The sequence below is a fragment of the Natrix helvetica genome, assembly GCF_964273705.1.
Source record: "Natrix helvetica genome assembly, chromosome: 2".
Classification (NCBI taxonomy): Eukaryota; Metazoa; Chordata; class Lepidosauria; order Squamata; family Natricidae; genus Natrix; species Natrix helvetica.
The window spans coordinates 19,788,121-19,800,209 of NC_138552.1; the positions used below are offsets into that span (position 1 = coordinate 19,788,121).

Sequence of the window (12,089 nt, forward strand, 5' to 3'; positions counted from 1 at the left end):
GGGAAAAACAGCCCAAGATAAAGCCCCCATACTTAATAGTTTGGGGCTTGATGAATCATGTGTGGTAGATGTTTGGGCTAAAACAAAGGAGAGATAATGTTGTTTGTGATGGATTTTTCCAGCAAATCCAAACGGCAGTTATATCTGCTTGCAAACAGTGTGTACACACTATTCCTCCAAGGAGAAAAATAATCCTGTTGTCCTGACCAAATATTGATGCAGTACCCCTAATCTTGCAACATATTCCCCCATTTGTAAATTTCAATGTCCGTGGTGCCCGGTCTACTTTCTATGCATAAGCCAACATCCTGATTAGCTTCTTCTTATAACTAATGCTAATTAAATCAAAAGACAAGATTTTTTTTAAAAAAATGATGCCTACTGTGGTGGGTTTTACTAATCCAATTAAATGAAAACAAATAATGTGTTTTAGAGTAGAATTAGTCATACATTTTTGCTTCAAGGTACAACAATGAGCCAATTGAGTCATTAAACACCACATTTAATTTTGTTGGCTTATGATCGAGGGAGCCCAAAATTTCCACATATCTCTGCTTCTCTTCGGAATGCAGAGAAGAAGCGTAAGAAAAGTATTCCTTTGGAGCAAGAAAACATCCTGATCATCAAGATATGTCATGTGATGAGGTACTCTTGGTTGCCATCTTCTGGCTGCCCAAATTTTTGCAGCCCAGACCCATGACTAGCTAATATACTTATACTTATTATAATTATACCACCAGGCTTGAAATTTTGGCCTTAGACAACTTAGAACTACGCCGCCTTCGGTCTGACTTGAGCATAGTACGCAAAATTATCTGCTACAATGTCCTACCTGTCAATGACTACTTCAGCTTCAACCGCAACAATACACAAGCTCACAATAGATACAAACTGAAGATACAGACTTCAGCAACAGAGTGGTCAATGCCTGGAATGCACTACTTGACTCGGTGGTTTCATCCCCAAACCCCTAAAACTTTAACCTTAGAACAGTGGTTCTCAACCTGTGGGTCGGGACCATTTTGGGGGTCAAACGACCCTTTCACAGGGGTCGCCTAAGACCATCGGAAAACACATATTTTCAAAAAAATACTGAAAACATAAAATAATGTTATGGTTGGGGGGTCACCACAACATGAGGAACTGGATTAAAGAGTCGCGGCGTTAGGAAAGTTGAGACCCATTGCCTTAGACTGTCTACTTTTGATCTCACCCCATTCCTAAGAGGTCTGTAAGGGGTGTGCATAAGCGCACCAATGTGCCTACTGTCCCTGTCCTACTGTCCCCACTTATTCGTATCCATTTCCTGTATTCATAATCATGTTTATACTTATATCTGTTATCTTATACATGCTTGACAAAATAAATAAAATAAAATAATTAGTCAACAGGAAACATGCCAATATATACCTAGTCCTTTCTGAGCTGAGCTATTTGTGGGGTGGGGGAAGAAGTCTGCAGCTTATTAATCATTTTTGATCAGTAAACATATTTGGAATTTTGAGAGCACCTCTCCCAAAATACGTGTGTGCAACCTACCACAAAGTACATTCAGAAGTACATTTCCCACCAGTCCCGAGTTCTGCTTCTGAGGCATGTTCTGTCCCCAACCCCATTTCCAAGAGATTCAAAAAGGAAGAGAAGGGGGAGCAACAGCAGCGGAGCAGGAGGAGGTTCGCTAGCAGCAATACAACACCAACCCGGCAAATAAACAGCCACTGCTGTGAAACTCAACCTAGCCTACCGTAACAGCTTTACAGCTATCACTGGACATGGTTTTTATTGCTGTGACATGTGGTCTCAGCAGCTGGCCTGGCCCAATCTGGCTGTTGTTCTGCTGGCAGGAGTCAGCCACTGAATTGAGTAACGGTCATGGGAAAGGGGTGGTGGAAGCAGCTGAGTTTTGGCCTTGAAGAGAAGCTGTGCTTATCACAAGGCCTTAAGAGCTCCCCTGGCTGCTATCCAGAGGTGGTTGGGGAGATTTTGAGTCAACAATCCTATTGGTACACTGAGGTAAATGGTTGTTAGGGGAGAACACCCGTCTCCTCAGATGCTGGGGGACACACTTCCAGTCTGACTAAAACGTCTTGTGTAATGCAGCATTTCTCCACTTTAGCAACCAAAGAAGTATAGTCTGAACTTCAACACCCAGAATTCCACAGCGTGCTTTGCTAGCTGGAGATTTCTGCGAGTTGAAGGCCATGCCTCTTTAAGTTGTCAAGCTGAGAAACTCTGGAAATTTCTGGTCAGAATGAACCAGAAAAATGTAATTTATGGCCTATTTTGCATTTTTCTACAGATAATCTGAGTTGTAAGTCTCCATTTCATGCACCCATACAACAATATAAATCATAAGCAAATTGCAGAAAAGAGTCTACAATGTTTCAATAACTAACCAATCAGACTAAGGTTTTGTCTGAAAGTTAACTTTGTAATTTTGTTTTACTGGATTGTGCTACGAAAATCTTTCAGTAAGTAGCTGTTGGATTTAATGCTGAAGAATCAGTTGAGAAGACAAAATAGATAGCTTGGTTTGACTAGCAATGAAGTCATTTTATTATGACCTGGGAGCCAGTATGGTGTAATGGGGTTAAGGCATCACGGTAGTAAATGGGAGAATATGAGTTCTACTCCTGTCTTAACCACAGACCAGCTGGGTGGCCTTGGGCTAGTCGCTTTTTCTCAGCCCTAGGAAATCACTTCTGAAAAACGTTAAAAAGAAAACTGCAGAGACTTATCCAGACAGTCTCCAAGAATCAGACACAATTGAATGTGGAAAAAGTTACTTAAACACTGACCATGTTTTTTAAAAATTAGAATATAAAATGTTTTAAAAATGATAATCATAACAGTCTGTGGGAGCAAAAGATGTTGCAGTTTAAAGAAAACTATATTAAAGCGGGATAAAATGTGAATTAAAACATAAGAATAAGACATGGCAAAAGGGACAGATAAAAAGCTTGCTTGTAAGAAGGCAGGAAAATGTCATTAGCCTTCAACCACAGAAGTCCAGTAAAAATTTCAGTAAATGTCCTTATGTCAAAAGCCCAAAACCACAAGTTTCAGCTAAAGTTCGCATAGAGACATGTAGTCAGTACCTATGGCCCAAGACAAAAGGAGAAGTAAGACCCTATCTACTTATAAGGCTTTTTCCTTAAGGTAACCAATAAGAAATGAGTTAAGTGTTTCTGTGTTGTGCCACTTTTGAGAATGTATAAGAATGTGTGCTTCGATAATGAAGGTTATTCAGAACTTGCAATACTAATCTTTGGCTAGTTTTCTGAACCTGGCTGCCAATAAACTTCTTGCATCCCAAGATGTCTAAGCCTGTCATTTTCTACAACAATATAGTTGCATAAGTTTTCATTGAAATGGTCTATTTCATCAGATACATATTCCCTTTCAAGATTAAGCAATGCTGCATAGAAAAGAACTAAGAAACAGTAAGGCAAAGTCATTAATGTAAGATAAGAAAAGCCATTATTCACTGTTTCTCTCCATGCCTTTCCATCTTTGCTTCTACTATACATAATACTTCATTCATTGCTTTTTGATCTTTATTTTTAGAAACATTGCATGAACAGAGAAATATACAAGAACTTAAAAAGTGAAAAAAATTTGACGAGAGAAAAAGATGAAAGACATTTCTATGAAAAAGAGTAAATTAAATCTTAATCACATCGAGTAATATTGTTCTGAGTTTCTGTAATACTATTAAAAGCCAATTCATGTAAACATGTGTTGCAGGATTTTAAAATGCTCTTGTAGTTGTTCCATCGGAGTAAAATAGCTTTTTAAACAGATTACTTATGATAGACCCAGAGTCCTTCATGCTTGGAGCAGGTCTGAATTTTCACGATCAAACTTGCCATCGCATTCATACTTTTAACCCAACTTTAAGTTATGTTTCTCAGCACTGCCTTTTGATTTTTTTTTAAAAAAATTGGGCTTTCTCTGAAGGCTTGATGGACTCCGCCCAAACACAACTTTCTCAGGCTTGTTGGTTCTTCATGATCTGTTCATTGTTCCTTCATTCAATTGTTTTGTAGTTCGATTTTCATTTCATTTACTCTTCATAAATGACCAAACCAACCTCAAGGTATTGCTTCCATAAGTCGGAAGAATCAGATGCCAGAATTAGACACTTGTGAAGAAAAAGCTTGTAGTTGTGAAAACAAGATACGTGTTTTTATATTAAGATTTTGGCAATGTGTTGTCTTTGTTTCTATACTTTTAGATTGCCGTAACCTCAGTGCTGGGTAAATAATATTACATGTCCTGTATGAATATGAAGTATTTTTCTTGTGGGATTCATAGTTCTTAGTCATGGTAGATAACAAACTCCAGATGTGGCATTTCTTGGGAGAAATTATGAAGAAGTTTGTTTATTTAGTTATATTATTTATATAGCCACCCATGACTCTGGGTAGCTTAAGGATTCAAAACAAACAACCCTTCCCAACATAACCTCCCAAATATCAACCCACTGCCATGATAAAATATAATCAAATGCAGAACGGTGCAGAAAGTACAGTATTGTATTAATGGTATTTTACTGTGGGGAGCGGAGGTTTGGAGTGATGATTTTAAGGTACCATCATCTCCGATCAATCAATCAATCAATCAGAATAGAGCTAGAAGGACCCTTGAAGGTCTTCTAGTCCAACCCCCTGCTCAAGCAGACCACCTTATACCAGTGATGGCTAGCCTTTTTGTCGTCACATGCCGAAAGTATGCGCATGTGACCCCCCACATGTGTGCCTCGGGCCTGTGCATGTGCATGCAATCCCCACGCTCTCCTGCACCAACCTAGAAGCCAAAACAGGGTATGGGGGGGCACGCGTGGCCCCAAAATGCAATATGAGCAGCCCCTGGGCATATGTGCCCGCGTCCCCTGCACCTCGCCCCCTATGCATGTGCAGCAGAGTCCTGAAGATCAGCTGGCCGGTGGGAGGCATGCATGCATGCATGCACAGTAGAGCTGGGCTGGGGCAGCCATATGTGTCATAGGTTTGCCCTATACCATTTCAGACAGCTGTCTGTCCAATCTTTTCTTAAAAACTTCCAGTGATACAGAATAACAGATTTGGAAGGGACCTTGGAGGTCTTCTAGTTCAACTCTCTGCTTAGGAAACTCACTGCTCAGGAAACTCTCTGCTCAGGAAACCTGCTGTCCCACTACTCAGAAAATCCTATACCATTTCAGACAAACGGTTGTCCAATCTCTTCTTAATGTTTTCCAGGGTTGGAGCCAGTGGGGGGATTCAAAAATGTTTACTACCGGTTCGGTGGGCATGGCTTGGTGGGCCTCCATTCCCACCCCACTCCAGGGAAAGGTTACTGCAAAATCCCCATTCCCTCCTGATCAGCTGGGACTCAGGAAGCACAGAATAGATGCGGGCGGGGCCAGTCAGAGGTGGCATTTACCGGTTCTCCAAACTACTCAAAATTTCCGCTACCGGTTCTCCAGAACTGGTCAGAACCTGCTGAATAAAAGCACTGGTTGGAGCCTACTTGTCTTGCCTTCTGGTGCTTTAGAAAATAAGTTGAACCCCTCTTATTTGTGGCAACTCCTCAAATACTGGAATACTGCCTATCATGTCAGCCCTAGTCCTTCTTTTCTCTAGATTAGCCATACAGAATTCCTGCAATCGTTCTTCATATACTTTTATGTCCAGGCCTTTAATCATCTTAGTTGAGGGCCTCTGTGCATCTTATTCAAATTATTCCCCCATTGCTTTGTATTCATATATTATTCATAACATCCTCCAACCTCTATATCATCTTGCTTCTAGAATGTTCCAAGGCTCTTGACACAGGATTTTTTTGCATAATAAACGTTGTTGCAGATCTCCAATTGCTTTAATTCTTTAAGGCTGGCAGCTCATTTCTCCATGACACATGTACTAGTTTGCTCATGTTTCTATTCAAATATGAGCCTTCATCAGTACCTTCATTCAGTACCTATTCATTCTTGTCTTTTTATCTTCTTGTTTCATCACAGGGTATAAGTAGTACACTTCACTCTTACTGTGTTGAAATTATTTTGTCTCTCCTGATGAAACTCCTCTCAAGTTCCATATTTCAAAGTTGACAAAAGCATGCTGTAAGTATAGTCATTTTTTACTTCTTTCAACATTCCTTCCTTCCAGCAGTTTACATCTTGCTCATTATCTTTCTACCAGTATTTTCACATCTTAAAATTAATTCATTCATTTCCCAACTTTAGTCTACAGAGATACACACATCTATCTACTTGCTTTCATTCCTGTATAGGTTGACTTCAATATCCATGTCAAACTCATCTTGCTTCTGCTCTAATAGTTTTTAGATTAATATTTATTGTGCAATCTGGGGTGGGCTTCAAAAATTTCAGCAATGGATTATCTGCCCTGTTGCTGGGTGGGCATGGCTATGGTGGGCGTGGCCTAATCAGCCTTCTGCACCATGGCGAGGGGGGGCAGATGTTTTTGCCTTCCGCAGGCTCCGGAGGCTTTTCTTGAGCCTTTGGGAGGGCGAAAGCTTCCTCCCCTCGGCTCTGGAGGCCAGAAACAGGCCAGTTTCTGGCCTTCCACCTCCTGGCAAACATTTTATTGGGGAATTTTTAAGGGAATTTTAATATTTGTATTTTAACTAAGAATTGTACAGTATATTTTTTACCTCCTCCGTCTACGTCCACGTCTATGTCTATGTTTATGTCTATGTTCATGTCTATGTATTTGTATATGGTTTTAACATGACTGTACACCGCCCCGAGTCCTGCCTAGGAAAGGGTGCGGTCTAGAAATAAAAGTTATTATTATTATTATTATTATTATTATTATTATTATTATTATTCTGGGAGACCCGTTTCCTGCCCCCCCCCCCGAGCCTCCGTGCAGGCCCTGCACTTCCCTTGTATCCAAAATGGGCCGTGTGGAGAGTCCTAGGAGGGGTAGGGTGGGAGGGGCCAGCCAGGGGTGGGATGGAGGTTCTCCGAACCGGCCACAACGTTAGCTATGGGTTCTCCTGAACCTGGGCTCACCTGTAGCAGCCCACCCCTGGGTGCATCATACAATATAACATGCATGGCAAATTATTCAGATTCCTAGCCAATAATAAGATATGTTCTATATACAACAATGCACATAACACTCCAATTGTCAACTCCAACCATCAACTATCACACTAATATTCATGAAGGAAAATGAAAATAAGATCTACCAACATAGCGTACCTTAATGTTTCAGTATTCCTGCTAACAATCAGATATGACCAAATTGGGCTTATCAGGGAAGCCCAAGGAATAATAACAGTTCAAAAGCAAATGAGCCATGGTGTAGTGGTTAGAGTGTGGTACTGCAGGCTACTTCTGCTGCCTGCCGGCTGCCTCAATTTGGCAGTTCAAATTCTCAGCAGGCTCAAGGTGGACTCAGTCTTCCATCCTTCCGAGGTGGGTAAAATAGGGCAATAAGCTGACTCTGTAAACCGCTTAGAAAGGTCTGTAAAGCACTGTGAAGCGGTATATAAGTCTAAGTGCTATTGCTAAATGTTCCCACACTTTCTCTGTCAGAAGTGAGGATGGCTCTTCAAGCTAATTCTTAATAGCCACAGCCAGAAAACTATAGATCAACCAACTGAATTGGCTCCCACACTGACAAGGATGCTGTTCAGGTTGCTGTTGAACTGAAAGCAAATCTAACTGTGGTAGTCAGAATCATATTGACCTAACAGCTTTGCTTCTGATGTGATGGGTTTCATGTCTAGAGCAGAGGATTGGACTAGAAGACTCTAAGGTCCCTTCCAACCCTATGATTCTATGATGTGGTGTGATTCCGATTGATTCTGATATATGCAATGATGCCAAGGAACACAGGTGTTGTTTATGATGCAGCCACCAATAACTACTGGAGCTTGGGATATTTATATTATTTTTATTTCTGTTTTATTATAGATTTCATTCACATTAACATTATTTTCCCTACAAACACACAATCACATTTTTGATGACACTAATCAGTGAATACTATTCATCTTAGATTAGTCAAAATGACTGAGTCCAAATGGTTTCCTTATTGCCTTCAGGGATACTTCCAGGTTGTTTAATCTAAATGATATATTACGAATACTAAGAAATTACGTTTGCGTACATTCTGTTAAGTGTCCTTTCTATGGTATTGGTATGTAGGATATCCTCTTTCAATTTATTGGCCAATATTTGTATATTTTTAAAGTGTTTTTATTTGACATTTTCCAAACATTAAAATCACAATAACACTTTTACAGCTTTCGGTTATCGGTATTTCTTTTTTCTAATTTCGGTTTTCCATTTTACAACCTGTTGTCTTATACATATTCCTCTTTGTTTCATACTTTCTCATTTTTACAATATATACGTGTACATACAATATTTCCATCTCAATTGCTTTCTAAGTATATGCCATCTCCTTTTATTGTGTTTACTATGTATTCCTTATGCATTGATTTTACATCTCTTTTCAAGCCAGTTATACCACCGATTCCATATCTTGTAGTACTCTGTTTCCGCACTATCTCTTAGTTCCATTGTTACTTTGTCCATTTCCATGCATTCTAGCACCTTTTTTATGATCTCTGCATTTGAGGGAATGGTTTTTTGTTTCCAACTCTGGGCAAATGAGATTCTTATTGGCCAGTATATTTATGGGCATAGTTTGACCGGAATCTTTATTTTTCTTATTCTGTTGCTTGACATGTTTCCATATTCCAACATATTCCAACCTTGTAGCCATAATTTGGTAATGATGGTGTGTTGATCTAATATCATCTTCTAGTACCAGAGTTCCTTGCAAATAGGGCATATTCTAATGTATCCTAGATGTATCTCTGTTATACAAAATTTCAGTATACTCCTTATTTCTTTGTTTTGTCTTTTATAAATCAGTTACTCTGCTTGTTTTTCTGTGTCTATTTCTATCTTCAGTGTCACTGCAGATGTTGTAATACTGCTCCTTGTATCTGTATTTGCTTTCTTTAGCTTGGAACTTGCAAAAAGCAATTTGTTAGCTCTTGAATAATATAATCAATTAGATTTTGATATGCTCCAGCTGGTGATATCCATGTATTTACATATTATTTGGTTATTTATTTCTCTTTCATGACAACACGATCCAGCTACTTCTCTTCCCTAGTATATTCAATTTTGATGTTCCAGTCCCCAACTCAAAGTAGCACATCTTGCTTCCTCGGAGACAAAAGATTGAATTTGACCATAAAACTCATCTTCTTCTTCTTTTTTCCCTGCACCTCATCTACAAGTCTAATTAATACTATTTAAAGATTGACTCCATTATAACCAAGTATTAGTTTTGCAATATCCTTATTGCTTATGAAAGTAATACATTTCATTATTGTTTTTTCATACCTTGAATAGAAATTAGTATGTTTTTTTTGACTGACAGTATGTAAATTCAGTCCATTTAAAACTGCTGAAGCCTAAGGTGTCAATGGGTAGTCAACTCATTTCACCTTTCACTATGTTAAGACTCCCCACATTCATGCTTTATACACTACATGTTTTCACTTTATTTTATTTATTTATTTATTTATCTTTTGTAAAAGATAACGAGTATAGGTATAAACGTAAGTATGAATACAGTAAATGGGTATGAATAAATGGAGACAGTAGGACAGGGATGTTAGGCACGCTGGTGCGCTTATGCACGCCCCTTACAGATCTCTTGGGAATGGAGTAATGTCAACAGTAGACAGTCTTAGGTTAAAATTATGGGGGTTTGGGGATGTAACAACAGAGTCAGATAGTGCATTCCAGGCATTTGACCACTCTGTTGCTGAAGTTGTATTTTCTGCAATTGAGTTTGGAGAGGTTTGCCCTGAGTTTGTATCTATTGTTTGCTTATGTATTAATCTGGTTGAAGCTGAAATAGTCATTGACAGGTAGGATGTTGTAGCGGATAATTTTGTGAAATACGTTTAGGTCAGACTGTAGGCGGCATAGCTCTAGTTTTCCAAGCCCAACATTTCAAGCCTGGCAGCATAGGGTATTCTGTTGTGATAGAGTTTAAGTATGTCTTTGTAGCTTTGGAAATTTCTTTTCCTGTTTGGCAACATTTGCAACCATGGGTACCTAGAAAATTTTAATTTACAGCATCATAAATACCACTAGTACTCTGAAAAATCATATTTTACTCAATAGCAGAGGTTGAGCGGCATCCAACTCATCATGAGGTTGTATATCAAGTATGTTACTGTATGTATACATGAAATTTTCTTGGTAAAATACAAGAGTGGTTTACATTTCCTTTTCCTGCATAGAACTATCATCTACCTTTAGATGATAGGTAGGACTATCATCTACCTTTAAGGACTATCATCTACCTTTAACATGTTTCTATCTTGCTGTTGCCCAGTATTGGTGCCTGTTAATTTTAGCTGAGCAGCTGGGATGATCTTCAGGCTTTGGATGAGTAGGCTAGTATTCTTTGCTCATCCCTTCTACAAATATAACCGCACCATGATGATGAGGAAACAGAGAAAGACTTGCAAGGGAGAAATGATTATGGTGAGGAAACATTCAAAATATTTTTCAGCAACACACAAGGGAACTTCAAAAAGTGATTCCAAGATGTTGGGAGGAATCCTTTTCTTGCTGTTGTGGTTAAATTTCCTGGTTTACAAGGACTAATTTTGGGTGGATTATCCTTCAGCTAATGATCAGCTCTTCCCAATTACAATTTTCTCTTTTCACACTGAAAATGTTAGGTTTAGGCTTTTTTGTTTGTTTGTATAATTCACTTTTCTTTTCTTTTCTAATTCCTTTTTTTTCTATTCACTCCCCTTTTTTTCTCATCACCATCAGGTTCAAGGCAGGTAGAACAATTTTGATGATTGCATTCTTAATGATTCCAGTTGCTTAGCACATTCTGTATATAAAAAAGGTGAAAACGGGTGGTGTACATTTCTTTTATAACATAAATTTTGAACTAAATGGACCCCTTTCAGTTTAATTTCCATTCTCTATCAAACAAATTTATAAGACACAGAAATTACATTTAATGAGGTTCTGGCTATTTGCAACCACTCATTCAAGGACAGGAGAGGTTTAATCTTCCTCAGAAGCAACTTAGATATTTTTTGAGATTGATTACTGGCATTAAAGCATTTATTATTCTACTCCTGAAATAAAAGGCTCCTAGAGTGGATTGCAAATGGTTAGTCCATGTCCATCAGTTTGTCTTATATATAAAGCATATAATGGAGCACATAATGGAGAACAGAAAAAAAGTAAGCCCATGCTCTTAAAATTGGATAATTCTTCAGAATTGTTGTGCTATCTTTAATTCTATCTCTTATTTCAACTTCAGCAAAATGGTTGTTGCTTGATAATAAAAGAAACTGATCATTTTGGGGAAAACAAATTGGCAGCTGCCCAGAATCATATATAACTGTGAATAACAAAACATACATTTAAGGAATTAAATAAAATAATATTAGTGAACAGGTTGCATGAATGAAGATTTTCAGAATACAAACAAAGAGGATGATGAAGACTTCTTTCTTTGTTGATTATACTTTATTCCTAAAAACTTTCCATGTTGTTTACTTGTCTTAAAGAGCTCTTTACTCTCAAAATATACACATTTTTGGTCCGTGAAAAAAAATACAGAAAAGCTAACTCATATTTTTTTTTACAATTTACAAATAAGAGAAAAAGATGCCAAAAATATTTTTAGCAGCACTTCAAAGATCATTTGCTGAAGCTGAATGGTCCAAATAAATATTCAAATATTACATCATACAAAACATGCACAGCACAATTCTAGAGCCATTTCGCTGCATCCCACTGAAACCTCTGTCTGCTTTGATGTATTGTGATGATCATTGAAATAAAAATGCATATTTTCTCCATTGTTCCCCTGCTAGCTCTTTGTTTTCCTTTCCATTTCTGCTTCCCCGGTGCCAATTTTTAAATGTTTGGAGCAGGGACTCCAACTCTTACCCTGTGCAAGAATGGTGCTACAGCTAAAGACATAAAGACAAATTATGTCATTTTATTTTAGCATCATGCTGCCAAGAAAACTACAGGGATGTGTCCATAAAGTAATTCGGAA

General features: G+C 38.3%; 1 protein-coding gene across 5 annotated transcripts in view; it reads right to left on the reverse strand.

Moving 5' to 3' along the window:
- PRLR (prolactin receptor) overlaps positions 1-12,089 on the reverse strand; it is a 203,824-nt gene that overhangs the window by 120,897 nt on the left and 70,838 nt on the right. For 2 of the 5 annotated variants that reach the window (XM_081942882.1, XM_081942881.1), the window contains exon 1: positions 1,745-1,933. The exons of 2 other annotated variants lie outside the window; for them this stretch is intronic. The gene's annotated coding sequence lies outside the window, so the exon portion shown is untranslated. Of the gene's footprint in view, positions 1-1,570; positions 1,586-1,744; positions 1,934-12,089 lie in introns of those variants that run through there. One more of the 5 variants, XM_081942880.1, reaches the window with a different exon arrangement.